Source organism: Triturus cristatus, chromosome 3_1, assembly GCF_964204655.1.
Source record: "Triturus cristatus chromosome 3_1, aTriCri1.1, whole genome shotgun sequence".
Classification (NCBI taxonomy): domain Eukaryota; kingdom Metazoa; phylum Chordata; class Amphibia; order Caudata; family Salamandridae; genus Triturus; species Triturus cristatus.
In genome coordinates, this window is record NC_140583.1 from 612,289,715 (window position 1) to 612,308,640 (window position 18,926).

Sequence of the window (18,926 nt, forward strand, 5' to 3'; positions counted from 1 at the left end):
ACTTGGAAGCATGTCTCCTCCACACTGCCAAGAGGCCTGCAAATGGATGTGCGTCTGCAAGAACTGGCATCCTGCAGACAGACAGTAAGGGTGCCAATGACTCCTGTACAGACGCTCTTGTCTTGTAATGACGTGCACCAAGAAGGCATTCCTGATTGACAGCGTTGTGCACTCGGGATGGAGAGATAGGTCAGCAGCCTGAGTGCCTGCTGCGGAGAGCTGTGCGGACCCTTTGGGGCCTATTAGGATGGCGGGTGGACGTACATCCGCCCGCCTGCCACCCTAGCGGTGCAGGGACCGGCCGCAAGTGGTGCGGCGGTCCCACACCGGCAATTAGGATGCCACCGCCATGGTGGCATCCCCCATCCACATCATTGCGGCGGGCGGGGCACACAGCACAGCCCACCACAATGCTGTGGCTGCACATTGTGCATTTGCATGCACAACGTGGCAGGCACCGTGTGGTGCCTGCCATGTTGTGCATTCAAATGCAGGGGGGTACCTATCCCGTGTGCAACCCCCAACATCCTGGGGGCCCGCAACGGGCCCCCAGCTGCGAGCACTGCATGCGAAAGGCTGCTTCCCGCCTGCATAGTAATATGGATCAACCCTTTTCCGCCCGGTCGACTCATCGACCGGGCAGAAAAGTGGCAGATGGTCTTCCCGTCTGCCGCGGTACCCCCACCATCATAATATGGCGGGGGGAAAATGGGAGGCGGGCGGGAGATAATGTTGGGCGGATCGGGTGGCGATCCGCCTGACATTACGCCCAACATTATAATAGACCCCTTAGAGTCACGGTAAAATAACCTGGGTATTTAAACTTCTTGTAGCAGGGGAAGCCGGAAGAATCGCTTGCTTCACAGATAAATAACAAGCATCGATCTCTTGTCTTTATGGGGCCATGTGTTTCTAAATAGAAACACATGGCCCCATAATGATAAGAAAGTGCTTTGCGACAGACGCAAAGCCAGCGAGCCAGTCCGGCTCACAGGGGAAAGGGCGTCTACAGAAAACCCTAATTTCCAATGGCAGGCCACCGTTTAGCATAAACGGTGATGCCAGCCAATGGAAATGAGTAGCAGGGCTTCAAGCCCCCTTCTGAAAGTCCTCATCTACAATAAATCTCGCCAAGCGAACTGCGCAGGTGCGCAGCAACGCTAGGCGAGACCTAAAAAGCTATATACATCTCGCCCCTAAGGTCCAGCTGCTTGAGTGCAGCTTGTAATTGAGTTTGCACCAGAGATTTGCATGGTGCAAAGTGCGGCATCACGTGCTTCGGAATAAACAAACTGGCAGACAACCTGCTCTGGAAACTTTGATTTAGGCAGCGCTCTACCCATTTATTTTACCCTATATATTTTAAAGTTAATCCACCTTTTGTCCCAGGATGGAGCGCATTTGTTAGTGGGTCTCTGGGAAGGCACTATAATTGAGATAATCCACACTTTACACATACAACTAACTGGGCAGGGCTCGAGTCGGGGTACCACGCGGGTGGACGGCGTCCCCCCACAAATTTTACCGGGAGCTTGATAACTGGAGCAAATGGAGCCACACATTCACTCTTTGGCCTCTCTGGGGCGAGATCGGAGCTCATTCAGAACGCTGCTCACGCGCTGGCTTCTCTGATGCAATCGCATCTAAGGGGTGAGCGAGGGGAGAGGGAATGAGTCTGATGGTGCAAGCCACCTTTCGTGATGTCACTTCCTGTCGTGACGTCAGCGTCCCCCCACTTCTTTTTTAGGTCTCGCCTGATCCAGCGCATGCGCTGTTCTGGCCGAGACATTTAGTGTACGGGTTTTTAAAGTGCTGCCTGTGGCCTAAAGCTTGCGTGCACATGAGCGTGCACGCGCGCAGCCACCATCTGTCTTACCTCCGCCGTGCTTGATCGCGTCCGCGATCACTTTTCACGGCCGCGCGGCCAATGCTTGTTTTTATTATTATTAAACGCATGCTTTGGCACTGCAGCTGTCAGCTGATTCTTTTACAGCTACCTGCGCCTATTGTACACTGTACTTTATTATTATTGAACGCATGCTTTGGCACTGCAGCTGTCAGCTGATTCTTTTACAGCTACCCGCGCCCATTGTACACCGTACTTTCAGAACAGTGGCATTTATGTTGCCTTTTGATTTGCTAGCCGTCAAGCCCCGAGGTTCAACTGGCTTATGCATAGCATAGCTGCTTTTGTGCCTGAGGTGAGCAAACATTGCTCCATATTTCTTTCTTTCTTTTGTGGACATATCATTCCCACACAATTTTGTGTTTTCTAGATGTGAGGCCACCTCAGTGATTGTAATCAATAGTTTGAAACGTCAACTCACTCATTTGGATTAGGTTAGTGAAACATGTATCTGGGTGAGAAACATCGACCTAAACAAGTTTATTTTATGGTAGAAGATAGTTAGTGGTGTCTCATTGCAGTCTTTACATTCACTTCTATGTTTTCGAAAGCGAGCTATGTAGCCAGGATTGACATGCATGCCCACCTCAGAGCAAGTTAACAAGATGCGATAGCTGAACTCAAGAGTGTGAAATCGCATTGAACGAGAGATCTTATGATTTGCTTAGTTTGAAGGTTTGAGGTGCAAAGCGAAACTTTCAGACCCGCTTTGGTTTTTGTCAACGTCATTTTGATTTTTGGTACACTTAATGCTGCACCAAAAGTTTCCATCTTTTTTTGGAGAGATGGGACTCTGGGGTTAATTGTAACTGAATACAAATGCAAAGAATCTTGTCTTGTTCACCTGCCATTTCAGCTTTGACTTCTGCCGTTTTTTTCAATATACTCCTCTGTTTTATTTTTGCTTGCTGCTTTTCTTCTTTCAGGGGTGAACTTTCTAAAAACCCTCCATAAGACTTTTTTTGTTGCCTGTTCTGGCCACAGATCATTGTCTGGTAGGTTTTGTTTCTCGTTGCCTTTGTGCCAGCCACTGACGCTTGCATCTTTAGCATCCAGGGCTCTGCGACTGCTGTACTCCGGACCCCTTTAGTATTGTCTACAGGAAAGGACTAGGGGCCATATGTATCAACACATTTCCCCATAGACACAGAATGGGCAAACCCCTTTGATACATCTGGCCCCAGGTCACCTGTTTCCCTGTACTTACTCCAGTGCTAAATTTGTTAAAAAAAAAAAATCAATAAAAAAAAAAGTGCCAGGTCTTTCGTCAGGAGGCCATTTTAGCTTGCACCACACACTGCTCCACCATGCTGCCAATGACAGTAACAACACAAACACTAACCATCACACCTCTACAAATATGACGGGCCCCTCGAGCTATAAGAGTGGCTTGGACGGCAGGTAATAGTAATTTTTTGTGTATATTGAATTAATAATGCACTGTTGTTGTGGTCATCTCTGAATAAGCCAGACCGCACCAACTTGTGGCAGATTGTCACAAACGTAGGTGTTCCTGTCCCTCAATACTATATTAGGTGTGCGATTACAAGCCTTTCTATTCTTAGCTGGTAATGCTGACGTCTGACATTATGAAATGCCTTTCAGAGTGTTGCGTAAAGTAAGGGACTGAAATCATAGCAGTTTTGACTTTTAGCTTAGCTGGAATCATGTTGTTCTTTATCCCAGGATTGATGGTAGAGCCTGGTCTGCAAGCAAGGTTAGCATTCTGACTTTTGTCTCCGGCTCTGCCATAAGGCTGTTGACTATTGTAGTTTGGGTTTGTGGTTGTGGCCGTTCACGTTCATGTATATAGTCTCTTTTCGCATTGACAGATGGCTCTATGTGTGACATGTAATGGTGTGCATATTTGGTTGTCTCTTCATTGTTACTGTACATTAAAGAATGATGTTGTCTTTTGTTAAGTGTCACCTGATACAGCGGATGAGCTGTCACTTGCAAGTATCCTGTAAATAAAAAAACTATAAAAGGGCTCAGAGTATGCTCATTACTTACATGGGGTTGACTTCAACAACAGTCAGTTCCTTGCATCTCCTAGATCAACGCCTCCTGCCTTCACTTTCTCTTAGTGTTTGGACATTCCATGAAGCATGGACCAAGTACAGTTTCCTGATTGCGACCAGTGTATTTCCACTGGATATGTGCTTCTGAAAGAACTTTTAACATTTTCTTTGTTGCACTCCATAAGAGTGCATATGTTTCCCTTCTCCCGCTGTCGGTGGTGGGCTTGCTCCGTCCCACCATCCTCCCACTATCTGTGCTGTTATTTGCCTCCCACCTCTCACCGTCTGTGGTTTTGCTTCATCCCCCCCCCACCTTCCTGGTGTTGCTTACCTGTCCTGCCCTCCTACTGCCATATTGCACCCTAACCCCACCCACTTCATGCCCTGCCCGCATTGCTTACAATTGCCACCTTCAGGCCTTTTTGAGATCCATTGAGCCGTTTGAGGTCCACCACTTGGTTTCACAGTGCCTGCGACAGCCTTGACCTTGGTCAAAAAAACAAACATTGGCAATGCCAGTAGGTCTTACCTATACGAGATCTATTGGTCTTGTCAATGTTATTTTAGGCATGTTTCACAGCAGTAAGGGATGCTTCATGCTCACAAGACTCCGGGTCAAACAGCAATGCCTTCTCAAACACCGACCTGTAAAGTCATCCAATGCTCCCTGTGCTTGGGTCTTCATCAGGCTGTCGGTAAGCAATGACCTGGTGCTTAATTTGTAAAAAAGAAAAAAAAGAGCATTGGCATAGCCAATAGGTCTCGCTTTTGGGACCTTATAAGTATTTAGTTATGCAGCACAATATTCTTGGTGCAACAACAACTGTTGCAGGACTAAACACTTATAAGGTCCCAAAAGCGAGACCTATTGGCTATGCCAATGCTTGTTTAGGACTTGTGCCCTGTAACTGGGTGAGCAGTTCAGCTGCTGTTATGTTTGCAATATCCGTTTAGTATTTAGTTATGCAGCACAATATTCTTGGTGCAACAACAACTGTTGCAGGACTAAACACTCATAAGGTCCCAAAAGCGAGACCTATTGGCTATGCCAATGCTTGTTTAGGACTTGTGCCCTGTAACTGGGTGAGCAGTTCAGCTGCTGTTATGTTTGCAATATCCGTTTCCATTAGTTAAAATGGTCGAAAATATCGACCATGCAAGAAGACGCCTAATACACCGAAAGTAATCTGTGCCATTTAATTGGACGCTGTGATAAACCGGACACAGCCTACTCTATTAACAAGACGCTCGAATAAATATAAGTTCCCCATGCGATAAAAATGTCAGTCGCACTTGTTTTTCCAGGGAGCAGCACGATGCATTGTGGAACCTGTAGTCTCACGTGTCGTACTAAAATCCTACAAATTCCAGCATGGCTAGCTACTATTGTTGGTCGACAAACTGAGAGCCAAGTAACAGCAGTGCACAAACGAGCCAAAAACGAGGTATGTCACAACAGGTCCGTGAGGGCAGTCGCTGCATTCCGATAGAGTTCATGTCGGAGGGAGTTTGCTGCGCAGTGCGAGCTGGCCTGGCCCGGCAGACTGAGGGTTTCTGGATTGAGGAAGTGAAGGATCCGCCTTCATGTGCTGCTTCTAATTTCTTTTCCTCTGGCCTGTGAGGAGGGCAGACCTGCCGCTCTGAAGAACCAAGGTCCGATGAGGGGGGGGCCGTTACCAAGAAAGAAACAGACCACAAGCCGCTTCAGAGACCCTCTGCCCCCAGGCTCCGCCGACAAAAGAGACACCCGCGACGCAGCGGAACTGCTTGCTGCACGCACAGCACCTCTACTCGGCGCGCTCCAACCTGTCTCTCCCATTGGCCGCGAGCAGTCAGACATGAGGTAAGTTGTTTTCAGTTCTCCTCGCTGTGTCTTGTGGGGGTTTTCCGTCCTGTGTCTCCTGCAAGTGCTGCAGAACATGCAGCGTTTACTCGCTGCACTTCCGACCCACTGTGTTTACCTTTCACCGCCTGCTGCGCAGTAATCTCAGCGAGTGGCGCCCCCTTCCTATTCCCGCTCGAAACTGCGTTTCGGGGGGTTACCGTGTATCTTCCATATTCAATATATACCTACATAAGTACTTGCAACGTTTGCACCCTGATATCAGTGTAAAGCTCCTTCCATGTGAGCACCCTGTCTCTAATACGGTAGGATACCCCTCTCTCAACACATTTTCTCGTTGATAGCGGCTACATGGCACCCTCCTTTCATAACTGCCTGAGCGAGACACCGGAGCAAACAGCAGCTTTCCCTTTACAGTCATTTCCTCTCCCCAAGAACTGCCAAAGGTTCCATAGTTGTTGAACTCGCAAGTTTCCCTATTCCACCTTTCCATGACTGAGTAGCTCGCGCTGAGTCAAGTTATTTTCCTGCTGCATTCTGGTTATTGTAGTTCAGTGTTTCCTATTATACCACACGGAAGCCTGCAATCTTTGTATTAAAGCCTGTCATAAATGTCCTTATTACAGGCGACTTGTTACATCTCTGTTCTCCTGTAATCGAGAAATGCCGGAGCTGCTAAACAGAAATAGCTTATTCAAGCGGCTTGTGGGAAGGGTGATGGTGAGGCCATGCAGTACTTTACATTGGATATTTGTGTAAGGATTTGTGCCACCTTCAGACCCCCCTCTTCGATTATGGGTACAATCTTGACACTTCAGGGCAGTACTAATGCACTGATTGCCAAAACCACTTGCAAACTGACTTTTTTTGCAGCCAGTAAACTTTTTTGCAAACCGATCTACATACTAATAGGTCGGTTCATAAAATAAAGATTCCGAGATAGTTGTAGAACAACAGCCACACATTGCAATTTCATCCAATTGGCCACCTTCAAATGAATGGTGGCCTGCAAGGAATAGCAGATCACTATTTCTGTTAATGTAGTTCAAAATGTAAACGTCTTTTTCTTTTTTTTAAAACAGCCAGTGTTTCTGATAGGAAACCGGTCGGCTTTAAAAAAGCAAATCATTTTTTTTTTTGCAGTTTGTAAAACTTGAGTGAGAGTAGGCAGTGGTCCTCTGAACCACTACTTACTTCCCCTATAGTGGCCATCATAATTAATAAAGGGAAAAGGGCTCACAGGGGACCACTTACCCTTTGTAAATCAGTTCACACCCCAACTTGGAGTCAGTAACTTTTCAGTGGTTTGCAACGCAAGCCATTGATAGACATAGGGTTACTACTGTCCAAGCAAAAATACCAGCATTTTTTTTACGTTATGGTGTTTGAAACAGCTACCAGCTGATAAGATAAGAAGAATTCAGGAATAATAGTCACTATTCTTTTGTAATATTGCAGTTGTCCCTTTGTTTCCTCTAATCATTTCGAAATTATTTAGACCGCTCTCAAATACTTTTGAGCTGCTTTTTTAGGACTGGAGTTAGTCTAGACATTTTAGTTTTTTTTTTTTTTTTATAACAACAAATTTTATTTGGTCATTTTACAAAACAACAAGCAGTGATCTTGTATTAGCACTTTGAAGTAGTCGGACAATATGCACGTCTATAACCATTTCCATAAAAGCAATCAGTCCCTGCGGAAAATGCAGGTAAAATTAAAATGTTAACGATATGCAGACAGTGGGCAAGTATCGGAATACAGCACAGAATACAGCAGGTATGAAAAGCCCAGTCCAGTGAAACAGTAGAACAGGCAAGCAGCAAGAACTAGGGAGACCCCTGACAGCGGATGGCAGATCCCACTCAGAGGTCCTCCTCAGGTAAGTCTATCCCACGATATGCCGCCCACAGCGACCATATCTTACGATGTTTCCGTGGGCATCCCCTGGCTTCGAACACAGCAATTTCAGCTCCCATACACCTGTCCATTTCAGTCTTCCATTTTCTGAGAGTCCGGGGAGAGGATGTCTTCCATCTCTGTGCAATGTCACGTTTGGCAATAGTAAGAGCAAGGAACAAGAGGTGTTGCTTATATCGGTTCCCCCCAATATCATCCGTAGAGTGCAACAGAAACAATCGTGGGTCCGATGGGAGCACCCACCCCAATACCTCTCCAAGACCTGCCCGAATTCTGTTCCAGGAGGGCTGTAAGGCAGTTGAAGCCCATACAGTATGGAAGAAGGACCCCTCATCTCTGCCACACCTCAGGCATACTGGTGATTGAATAACTCCCATTCGCCACAGTCGTACTCTTGTATATTAAACTCTATGTAAGTATTTGAATTGAATGAGCTGATAATGTGTAGAGACCGCCGCGCTCCTGGGGCTGGCAATCGCCTCTGCCCAGTCATCGTCAGTCAATTCTGGAATATCGGCCAGCCAGGCCAGTCTGGTCTTATCCAGCGTGGTGGGAGTGTGAGTTGTCAAAGTTTGGTAAATTTGTCTAATTTTATGCAGGCCGAGGTCACCCATTAGCAGGCGTCCCTCTAAGGGCTGAGACTCCGGGAGGGACTCCACGTTTCAGATCTGGGGGGTGAGTGCGTGTCGGAGCTGTAGAAACTTAGAAAATTGTGATTTGTGAAGGCTAAACTCAGTCTGAAGTTGTTGGAGAGGCGCCCTCCACACATCGCCAAGGGTCGATATCCCTACCAAGTCCCATCCCGGAACCCGTTCAGTGCGCTAGCCATCCTGAGATAAGTGCCTTGCCACAAGGGGGTCTGTCGAGTCAATCGCCCTTTCCAACCCATCAGTCTGGTCGTTGCCCTCCATAATTGTATGACTACCCTGCCAGCTGGTGGTAAGTGGTCCAGCTTTGTGTAACTATATAATAAATGGAGAAGGGGGACGTGTTCAGACATTTAGGTTTTACTAAAAATCATTTGTATAATACACGTACTTAAAGGGGCTTTCAGCTTCCTCTCCTCATCCATTGGTCTGTTGTGTCATTCACATATTGCTTCCGCCCACTATAGCGTACAGTATGGGCAATGGGTAAACATACTTCAGCCATTGGCTAACTTCAGTTTGAGTGACTGCATTTTGCTCTTTCACAAGAAGCACATCCGCACACAAGGTCATTCCCTTCAGTGCCAGTGTCTTTATTTTCACTTTAATATTACTTTAGTCTTGCCTTTGTGTTTAGAGCCATGCGATAGCAAACACTTTCCACCAGCTCTTCATACAGAGGGTACTTTCAGCATTAGCGGGAGATAAGAACTGATAATGCTGTGGCAAGTTCCTTTTAGAGTCGCCTATGTTTATCTGACTTTTTCTGTTTTACAGCCTACCAGACAGTGAACCCTTTAAAACTGTACTTTATAAAAGTATCCTCTTCTTTGTTTTGCATGCAATGAACTGCAATTCTAACTACACTCCTGCATGTCATGCTTGTATGTATTTTATTAAGGACTAGTTCTACTTGTAACCCAATTTAGTCTGTATATCCTGCTTTTATGGCTTTGTAGTTTCCTTTCAGTGACCTTGTATGCTATGCTTATATAAATATTTAGTTACTAGATTTCAAATTGAAGCTGTGCTGTTTATTCTATCTGTTCTTTTCAACCCTCTCTACCTATTGATAATAAAGATTTACAAAGACATTACAAAAAATGATTAACAAAGGCAAGAGGCTGTTTTTAGTTAAGACCTTTTTGATTTTACTAAAATTATGCGTGCAACATAGATATATAAAGGGTTTTTTGACCAGACTTCATCCATTAGTGTGTTGTCATTCACATGTTTCTTCCATCCACTTCAGCATGCATCGTGGGGCAATGGGTCAGCCCGCTTCTGCCATTGGCTGACTTCACTGTGGGTTACAGCATGCTGCCCTTTCACAGAGAGCTCATCCACACACAAAGCAGCTCCTGTCAGTGATTGCAAGTACTATGATATTGTGTGGTGTTTTTTTTTTTTTCTCAAAAAAATATTTTGGCCTTTGGCCAATGTTCTTTTAGATTGTTGCGGACACGCAGCTCCCCAACAATAAAGGTTTGCAAAAAGCCATGACATAACAAAACAAGATCTGCCAAAGCCAAAAAGGCTGGTAACCAATGGCAGACATATTAGCTTTGCCAATGCTTGTTTTCTGTATTTGCTGTTTTTAGGTCTTGCCTACGCAGCGCGCATGCGTTACTTATGAGGACCTTTAGCCGTCATTCTGCTTTTTTTCTAAGCACATACTCGTGCGCATTCCCAGAGCATCTCTTCTATTCTGTGCACTCCCCCCGCCCCTCCCACTTGTTGTTCATTTGTTTCGGGGCAGGAACACTCATGCTTCTTCTAATTGGCCATCTATTGTAAAGCAGATCTTCTTTCCAATAGCACTGGTCCTTTGAAGGCATGCCGCCCTCTCCCAGTTCGCAATTGTTCTTCCCTAGTGATTGTGTATATCGTTTGTACGGTGTCCGCCTTACGGTTTTATGTATCACTGCAGTATGTTTCACAGAAGATCAGAGCAAAGGAAGGCAGAGCCCGGACTAGCACCTTGAAACGGCTCGGAGTGTACCGTGCGCTACAAGTGACTTAAAAAAACATAATTGTAACATTCCTGTCTAGGTGTGCGAAAGGCAGTGTGAGAGTGGGTGCTTCTTAACAGCAAACTATCATGTTTGAATTTATGCTCATATTTGAAATAATTTGTTTTAGTTATTTCTGTCGGGATAAAAATCGACTCCGTACTATTGGTTGCTTTGTTGTAGGTTTTGTACAAGAAGGATTTCAGAATGGAAACATATCTTAATACATGATCGATCACTTCCTTAGTGATTGTGTATATAATTTCTAATTTTGCACAGTGTCAATCTGACGGCTGCTGTGTTTTATTTATTATTGCAGCACATTTATAAGGGGTTTTTTTGGTTAGCAAAAGCATTATTGTTTTTTACAGGAGACTTACTCACTTTTGCTTTGTGAGCGCCGCAAGGCTTGACAAATATATAAATGCTGCAATATAGTATAACTGTTCCGTAAACAGGGCATCAGTTCTCAGTATGTACAATATGAAAGAAATATTTAATAAACGCATCACTGTACTCTGTATTTAGTTAAAACCTAACCCATGCCGGGTTATTAACCTACTATATCGCTGGTCTCTGGGGCATAGGCTGGCGTCATATGTGCAAGCTTGAGGGATAGCTCTGCTGTTTATAACATGATACTCACAGAGTGTATCCACAGCCTCATGGCAGCTGTCCTCTGTACGGCGGGGCTGTGTTCAGCCGTGTGACCAGCCGGTCAACAATCTGTTGTCTGTAGTTTCCAAACATATCCTGAATTTTGCTGTCTCTGAAGTAACCGTGAACAATCTGGTGATAGCTCTGCTGTTTCATGAATCCAAAGCATAATCTAACTCTTCTGCGGAGCCAGATTGCGTAATCTGTGTATTGATCATCTTTGTCACGCAGGTTATCAAAAGCGTAATTCGTACACACTTATTGGATAACTCTGCTGTCTCCTGTATCAAACTGCACAAGCTGTCCACTAGTGTAGTGATAGCTTCATTGTATAAAAAATCTGACTGCACAATATGTGAGCATTCGGGTGCTTCGTTCTGTCGGGTATCGCGTCAACTATAACAATCTGTGCTAGTTGCTGGGGAAGCGCTTTTTGGGGCATTAGCCTTCCCATTTTGTGCACATATATGGGATAGCTCTGTTGTCTGAGGAATCCGCTTGCACATTTAGGGAATAGCTCAGCTGCCTGGTGTATGAGCCTGTACATTGCTTGCACTTGTAGGAGATACTTTTGCTGTCTAAGTTATGAGCCTGTACATTGTGTCCACGTGTTGGTGATAGCTCTGCTGCTTGTGGCATCAGCCTGTACACTGTGTGCATATGTAGGGGATAACTCTGCTGTCTAATGTATAATAAGCCTGTCTATTTTGAGCACATATACAGAATAGATCTGCTGTGTAATGTGTAAGCCTGTCTATTCTGTGCACACATAAAGGCTAGCTCTGCTGTCTAATGTATTTGCTTATCCATTGTGTGCACACGTAGAGGATAGCTCTACTGTCTAATGTATGAGCCTGTCCATTGTGGGCACGCTATTTTTGGTCCCTTTCATTCCTGGCTGAAGCTGCAGTCCAACATGTAACGATCTCAGCATCACTCCGCACCAGCAGAGCACCACTTGAGCACCATCAGAACACCACCACCGCATCAGCGCAGTACCACTTAAGTGCGAGTGCATCAGTGCAACATCACCTCAGCACCACAACAGCAAGGGAAAGGGCAATCGCCATGCGCCTCACTAGAGACACAGCCTTAAACCTGGGGCTCTCCGTTACCACGGGCTCCCTGTGATGCACCAGGACTACAAGACCCAAGAGTAAGCCAGTACTCAGCGCGGCATGGCCATACACTTATAAGGTCCCAAAGGCGAGACCTATTGGCGATGCCAATGCTTGTTCTATTTAATCGTCAGAAGGGAAAAATAGTGGCCTGGATTTAAAAATAAAGGTGAGGCTTATAAAACACCGGCCACATGGCAGCCCTGTTATAACACTGAATGCCAATTCTGAATTTTGAAGGGATACGATAACTTACCTCGTCCAAATTTTTAATTCGGTATTCATTTTAAACCCATTTGAAGATTCGGGAAAAAGTCCCTGTATCTAGACAAACTTATCTGAGTCTTTAAACGAGGCTAGTGCATTCTTAAACGCATTAAGTGGTGACAAAACCTTAGATTTGTAACGAATCAGACCCCACCTTTCTCAACCAAGACAGGTTTTCATTCCCTTCAGGCCTGTAGCGGTCTCTCGTTCATGGACTTTTGATATAATCTTACTGAATGACAAACAGCGGGGATTTGTTTGACTCCATAGTGTGATATTGCGGAATCTTGTGTTGACTCGGGATAGGGCATATTCGATCCAGTACAAAAGTCGTTTTTTGTCCATGAGGAAAAACAAGCGATCCCTCACAAAAGAGAACACGCCTCCCTTCCGCCCTCCCACCCCGCTCTAGGCGGGAGAGGTGGATGGGTAATATGATATAAGTTCATTTCTTTTCTTCTTATAGTCACGAACACACCCACCCACGCTGCCTTTCCTATGTCTAGCTACTGCTTTCGGTTTCCTTTTGCCGACTGCAGTGCCTCTTCTGCCCAGGTCTGCCTGCCAGCCTCTGCGTGCTACATTTCTGTCCCACTACAAGCTGGCTTACCCAAGCACTTTCACTGTCATTCCTCCGCACAGAAAGGCATTTCGGAGTGGTGAGCAGATTGACTAATGTTAGCAAAAGGCGAGCAATATTGTATCGAAGGAGGCTTACCCTGCTAACATCGGTACGGCCAGGCGAGCAGCATGGCATGGCTCTGAACGGAAGGTAATTTTAAAGTCTAAATCTGGCTGTCCTCGATCACATTTAAATTTGTACGCATTTTAGCATTTATTTTATTTACTTGGGTTGGGTAACTGTAGATCTGCAAACCCCAAACAATGCCCTCACTCGTGGCTAGACGGGCCAGCGGGCAATTCCCCGGGAGGCCGGAGCCCCAGGAGGCCGGTTTTGACAGGAGTGGTGGTGTAGTTAAGCGAACAGCCGGGGAGTCTGCAGATAGGGCCGGTGTGGCGTGGTCCTGCACCCGAAGGAAAAAGAGCACCTGGGGGTGCCGCACAAAGAGAGCGGGTGGTGCGCTTCCTAAACACACAAGTAAGACTGAGAAACATTTGGGAAGAAATATCGGGGGGGGGGGGGGGTAGGTAATGGGGTTCATTGCAAGCAAGGTAATGGTGGAGAAATGGCCCTGGTATAACTTGGCACACACAAAAAGGGAAACTGAATTCTGTTGGTATGACAAAATAAAGCATGTTAAGAACACAAATAATAAGATAAAATCCCTAGTAAAATGATACTTCAAAGGAAAAAGAAGATAGAAATACTAGCGATATGTAGGTGTTAGCCTGAGACACCCTGTTTGGAGTTTGGGGGAGGAAATGAACCTTCTGCCACCACACCAGAGAAGCTAATTAAAACACAGTTGGTGAGAGAAGCGATATTGCGGTTGACAGACGCAGCTAGCAACAGAGGGATGCACTTAAGCACTTGTGCAAATGATAGAAGATGGCACTGTGTGGTGGACCAGAGGCCACAGGGCGCAGAGGCTGCTGAACAGAGTTGGGTGCACTGCAGGTGCACTAAAAATAAATGCATAGCTAGGCTATCAGTTATGCATAGTTAGTATTTACCCTGTTGCATTTATCCTCTCTGGAAATATGTGGCAGAAGCAACGCTGCTAAGCTGTAGAGGCCTTCAGAGGGGCGCAAGGAATAGGTTGGGCATGGCTCGCACATGCACCCAATGGGCAAAACCCCATTTGCATACAGTTACATTAATTTAGATTAAGGCAACAGAAAGAGGATTGTGGTACACCACTTCCTAAAGCTGAAGCTAAAGGTGATTTACTCCTTAATTATCCAGCGTTTGGCGTGCCAAGTTAGAACACATTGTATTGTATTTTGTTTCCCTTCATCATAGATGGTGTGGCACTGCAGGAAGAAAGCCACCCCTTTTAATATCCCCAAATGATCCAGCTTGCTATTTTTATTATTTATTAGGCTTCAGTCATATTGGCAGGTTCTAGTGATGGAGCACAGTCCAAAGCTGAAAAACCTTTTGGAAAACTTATTTTGACGACTCCAGTGTTTTATTTTTTTTCTTGCAGCTTTAAGAATAATGAGCAATACAGATGTAAGGGCAAGATGTGCTTCCCAAAAAGGCGTATTTTAATTGTGGTAAAGCAAATATTGCCCACAAGGTTATAAATTGTATCTTTGCCTTGATAGCTTTCATTGTTTTCGCTAAAAGTTCAGCTGTTGAATTTGAAAGGGAAGATATTGTTTTGGGTCAGAGGACTAGAGCTTAAACGGGTTTTGACGGCAGTCTGTTGCTTGGAGACCAGGCCTGGTCAGAGGACCTCCCTCTCTCCTCCCTCCCACGTGAGTCTGTAAACCCTATAGTCGTGATCCTGCCCCCGTTTTCCCCCACTAAAGTAAACTAGAGTTTGGCTTTTCATTGGTCTTGGGTCACCAGATTATTAGGTGTATAACTCCCACTGAACCCAGGGCTGCAATTGGATCAAGGCGACCTGTCCATAACGCATACCCTCGTTAAACAGAGAATTTAATTCTTCCAGCCGGGAGCCTAGGTAAAGAGCATCAGGTTGTGGTTGCTGCCTGTTTGGATCTCTAAAGGGTCTTGGGCCAGAAACTCTGCATTCTTTTTCCATTAATGAAGCCTTTATAGAGGCTATATCAGACCTTCCATCTCCGACTCCAGCCTATGCGATCTTGGTGACGTAAATGTCTGGTTGGACAAATTTCTAATGCCATAATATTGGAGTGTGCGGAATTAGTGTAATTCACTTAGGCCTAATTAGGTGAATTTAGACAAAATGATACGCAATTATGCAAAATGCAGATCTGTCATTTAGCACTACATTTTAGCACAAAATGTGCCCTTGCATCGTTTTGTGCTAAAAAAAAAATAGTGCAAAAAATCACAGTAAACAGCTGCTCATGTTATGTTCCCCTGCATTTAGGGTGAATTTTTACAGTGAATCGGTGCAATCGCAGTACATTCTTAAAGCAAATGGTACATAAATATGCATAATGGTGTAATTTCAGGAAGTTCATATAACAAACATAAAAGAAAATCCACAAATGTTGCAAATTACGCTAGCGTAATTTTAATTTCACCCAGGCCTTATCTTATCAGGCTTGCCCACACACAACCTATGCCAGATTGCACTGGGTTTACCCACAGTGCAGGCCATACATTAGCCTCAATAGTTTGCAACACAGACATTATAACAGTCAAGGGAAATGGTCAATCAAGTTGGCCTGATCATCTCCTTCTCACTTGAGATCCCTACAAGACTCTCAACTTCCCTATCCAATTTGACATTAAACCTAGAGACTCGGGAATAAGCTGAATATGGATGACTTTGAAATTCATCTAACCACAAACACAATGCTTTTGATAATAAACTAAGTAAAGAAACTAATCACTTTGTAACCAGCCTCAGATAAAACAATACCCTTTAAAACCGCACAACATACCAAAAAGAAGGCCTCTTAAATGAATATAGACCTATAAATGATAAAAGGACAAATGTCAACACTTCAATGCACCTAGGAGAAATAAGAGATCCCTCTTGAAAAGAGGTGTATGCAGGCACAAAAGAATAGGTAATTCCTACATCAAAAATCTAAAGAATATCCACAATGAGGCAGGATCTACAAAGCACAAGGCCTAATGAAGGAACTCTTTAAAAATAATAATAATAATAATAATACAATCAGAATTTTAGTACCTTGAAAACACACAATCAACTATCCCTCACTCTGGAGACTGCTGCAACAAACTGGTCTCTTATTACACAACCAATGTAGACGCCTTAAACTCGTGTAGGAAACAAGAGAAACAGCTGTCATCCAGACCTACCTCCTAAAATAGAAGTGGTCCAGAAAACCTATATGCATGTCTGTGGTCCTACCAAGAAATAACAGAATTTCTGGACCTTTTGAAAGCCACCCCCAGCTGTCTACCCTTCAGACCCATACCCTTCACAAACAATCAAGAAAATTCTATTAACATCAGAAGCTAGACTATTATTGAGCATAATCAATAATTGTGGCTTGGAATCTTTTCACAGGAAACAAATATAGCATAAATCTTACTATTAATCAAGAAGAACAACCTGGGCTCAGAAGACTCTTACAAATCTAGATCAATTTCTATAGGACCATTCCTTGGTACACTTCATAAAGGAGTAGCATTTTACAAATCTATCACATACTATAAGACAACCACTTACTACCAAACAGTATTCCACCTGGTAAGAGGCACCAAATCTACTCTAATCATCATATAGGATGACATAAAAACACTGTTTTAAAAACGGTGGCAGGGAAGCACGGTTTCTCCTGGATCTCTATGTGGTTTTTGACACAGTTCATGATCAAACTTTAATTATCAGACTCAAATAAATCAGTATTAATGGTATAAGTCTTGCTTGGATCCCAGCCTTCCTTGATGATGGGACCAAAATTTATATATATTTGACTCCCTTCTCCTCGACCCTTTAGGAAGTAAAACTAGGAGTTCCCAAAGGAGCTATCCTCCCTCCTCTTTAATGTGTATATATAAAAATATTACCAGAGCCAATCAACAATTTTGACTTTATCTGCAACTATTATGTGAGTGACACACAAATAATACTCAAACCGGAAAATGCTGAAGACATACAAAACCTCTGAACTAAAGAAAACTGCCTTTAAGTTAAAGTCCCATGGATGACATGGAACTATCTAAAACGAAATGCACAAAACAAAAACTACTCACTTTTTGAGATTAGAAAACGTACCAGTGCTCTGGCCAGATGATCTAGAACCACTGCCAAAAATATCGAAAGACGTTCAAAACCATTACCTTCTCATGAACCCTGCACTCTCAATAAATACCCAAGGGGACAAACTAACCAAATCGGCTTTCTACTCTTTGAAGACACTCTGTTGCATTTTACTTTATCTTGGATTTTCATAATAGGTATAAGCAACAATATCAATTATCCTCAGAAAAATTGATTACGCGAATGGACTCTGCCAGAAAATTACTTTTACATATAAAGACATGCACACACACCTCTTTTCTTGAAGGCTGTTCACTAGTTACCGGTTGAAAGAAGATATGCATTCAGACAATTCGATATGACAAACATGGCAATACACAATAAAGATGTGGAATTTCTTCAGCTGAAAATTAATGAGTACTTGACTAGTCACATAACTCATTTCACCTTACAAAAAGAAAATATTTGTCCTCCCAACTTTCTCAGAAGAGGCTGGAAAACTTTGGAATTCCTTCACAGCAAAATCTTGAGCCACTGACAACCATCTGGAATTTAGAATAATGGTTAAGAACTTGCTAATCTCAACCTGAACATCATGGATTCCCTGATGTATGACCTTCAACAAAACTGGAAACACAATAAGATTAAAGCCTGCTCTGTCCACAATCAGTAGCACTTACTAACTTGTCAAGATCTTATGCAAGAACTCAAACTAACCTACTCGCCAATAGATCCTCTTCTCGCCCTGTTTCTGTATAATGGCATGTGAAAATAATGTACTAACAAACATGCAGATACTTCTGTTTTTTTTAACTTTTGACTGCTTATGATTGCATAAAGTCCAGCAGTCCCCTCCTCTGTATTGCATATTCTCTGCACAAAACTAACTTTGATTCTAGACCATTGAATGTCTACAATCCTCTGCATGCCTCCTCCTCTTATTCAACTCCTATTGCAAACTGCATGTCCCTATTCACCTCCTACACAAAGCTACACACCCTCTGGCTTACTTTTCTACTTCTACATGTTCACCTGCAAATTGCCCTTTCACAACCCATAACCCTTCCTTCTCACAAACGTATAATCACTTTCCTACAGTCTCTCAAGTTTTTAAAGCTTGTTCTACAGCTATCTATTTACTCCACCATTCATTAGCACAAATGAACATTCCCCAAGCCCATCGCTAGAATTGGTATCTAACTCACTAGTGGGAATTTTTTCCTCTATATTATCTGCTCACCTCAGCTATCATTCACATGAATTAACACACCACACGTTCCCTAAATGTGACATCTGATTCTATCACAACCTGGAAAAATGCATGTAAGGTTTTTGTTCTGAGAAAACAAGACTGGACCCACTTACCTAAAAACACTACATTATCCTCTAACCAGCTACCTATAGTAAAGGGCTTCAACGCCTCATCGGGGGTAGTAAGGCATATATAAATGCAATTGCTATACAATAACTATGGGAACAGTCCCCTTGGGAAATACAGAGCTGAGAGTGGACGGTCAAGTCCTGGCGAAATAAGCCAGAAGTTTGATCTGGAAGGAGATGATATGAGAGCAATTAAAACAAATAAAAAAATACAAAAGCCAGCAACTTGCAAGCAAGATTAGTAAGGAGAGAAGCATTGGTTCCATACAACAAAGAAAATCGATCGATGCACTGAGCTGACAAGAAATAAAACTGCCTGCATTCTCTGCATGAGCCCCCCTTCACTCAAATCCTACAGG

The 18,926-nt window shown here is 44.0% G+C and overlaps 1 protein-coding gene across 2 annotated transcripts in view; it reads left to right on the forward strand.

Moving 5' to 3' along the window:
- Positions 1–5,468: 5,468 nt before the first annotated feature.
- The window catches only part of LRRK1 (leucine rich repeat kinase 1), an 800,699-nt gene continuing 787,241 nt past the window's right edge, over positions 5,469–18,926 (forward strand). Inside the window, exon 1 of one of the 2 annotated variants that reach the window (XM_085644543.1) lies at positions 5,469–5,770. The gene's annotated coding sequence lies outside the window, so the exon portion shown is untranslated. Of the gene's footprint in view, positions 5,771–12,896; positions 13,161–18,926 lie in introns of those variants that run through there. The other variant, XM_085644544.1, reaches the window with a different exon arrangement.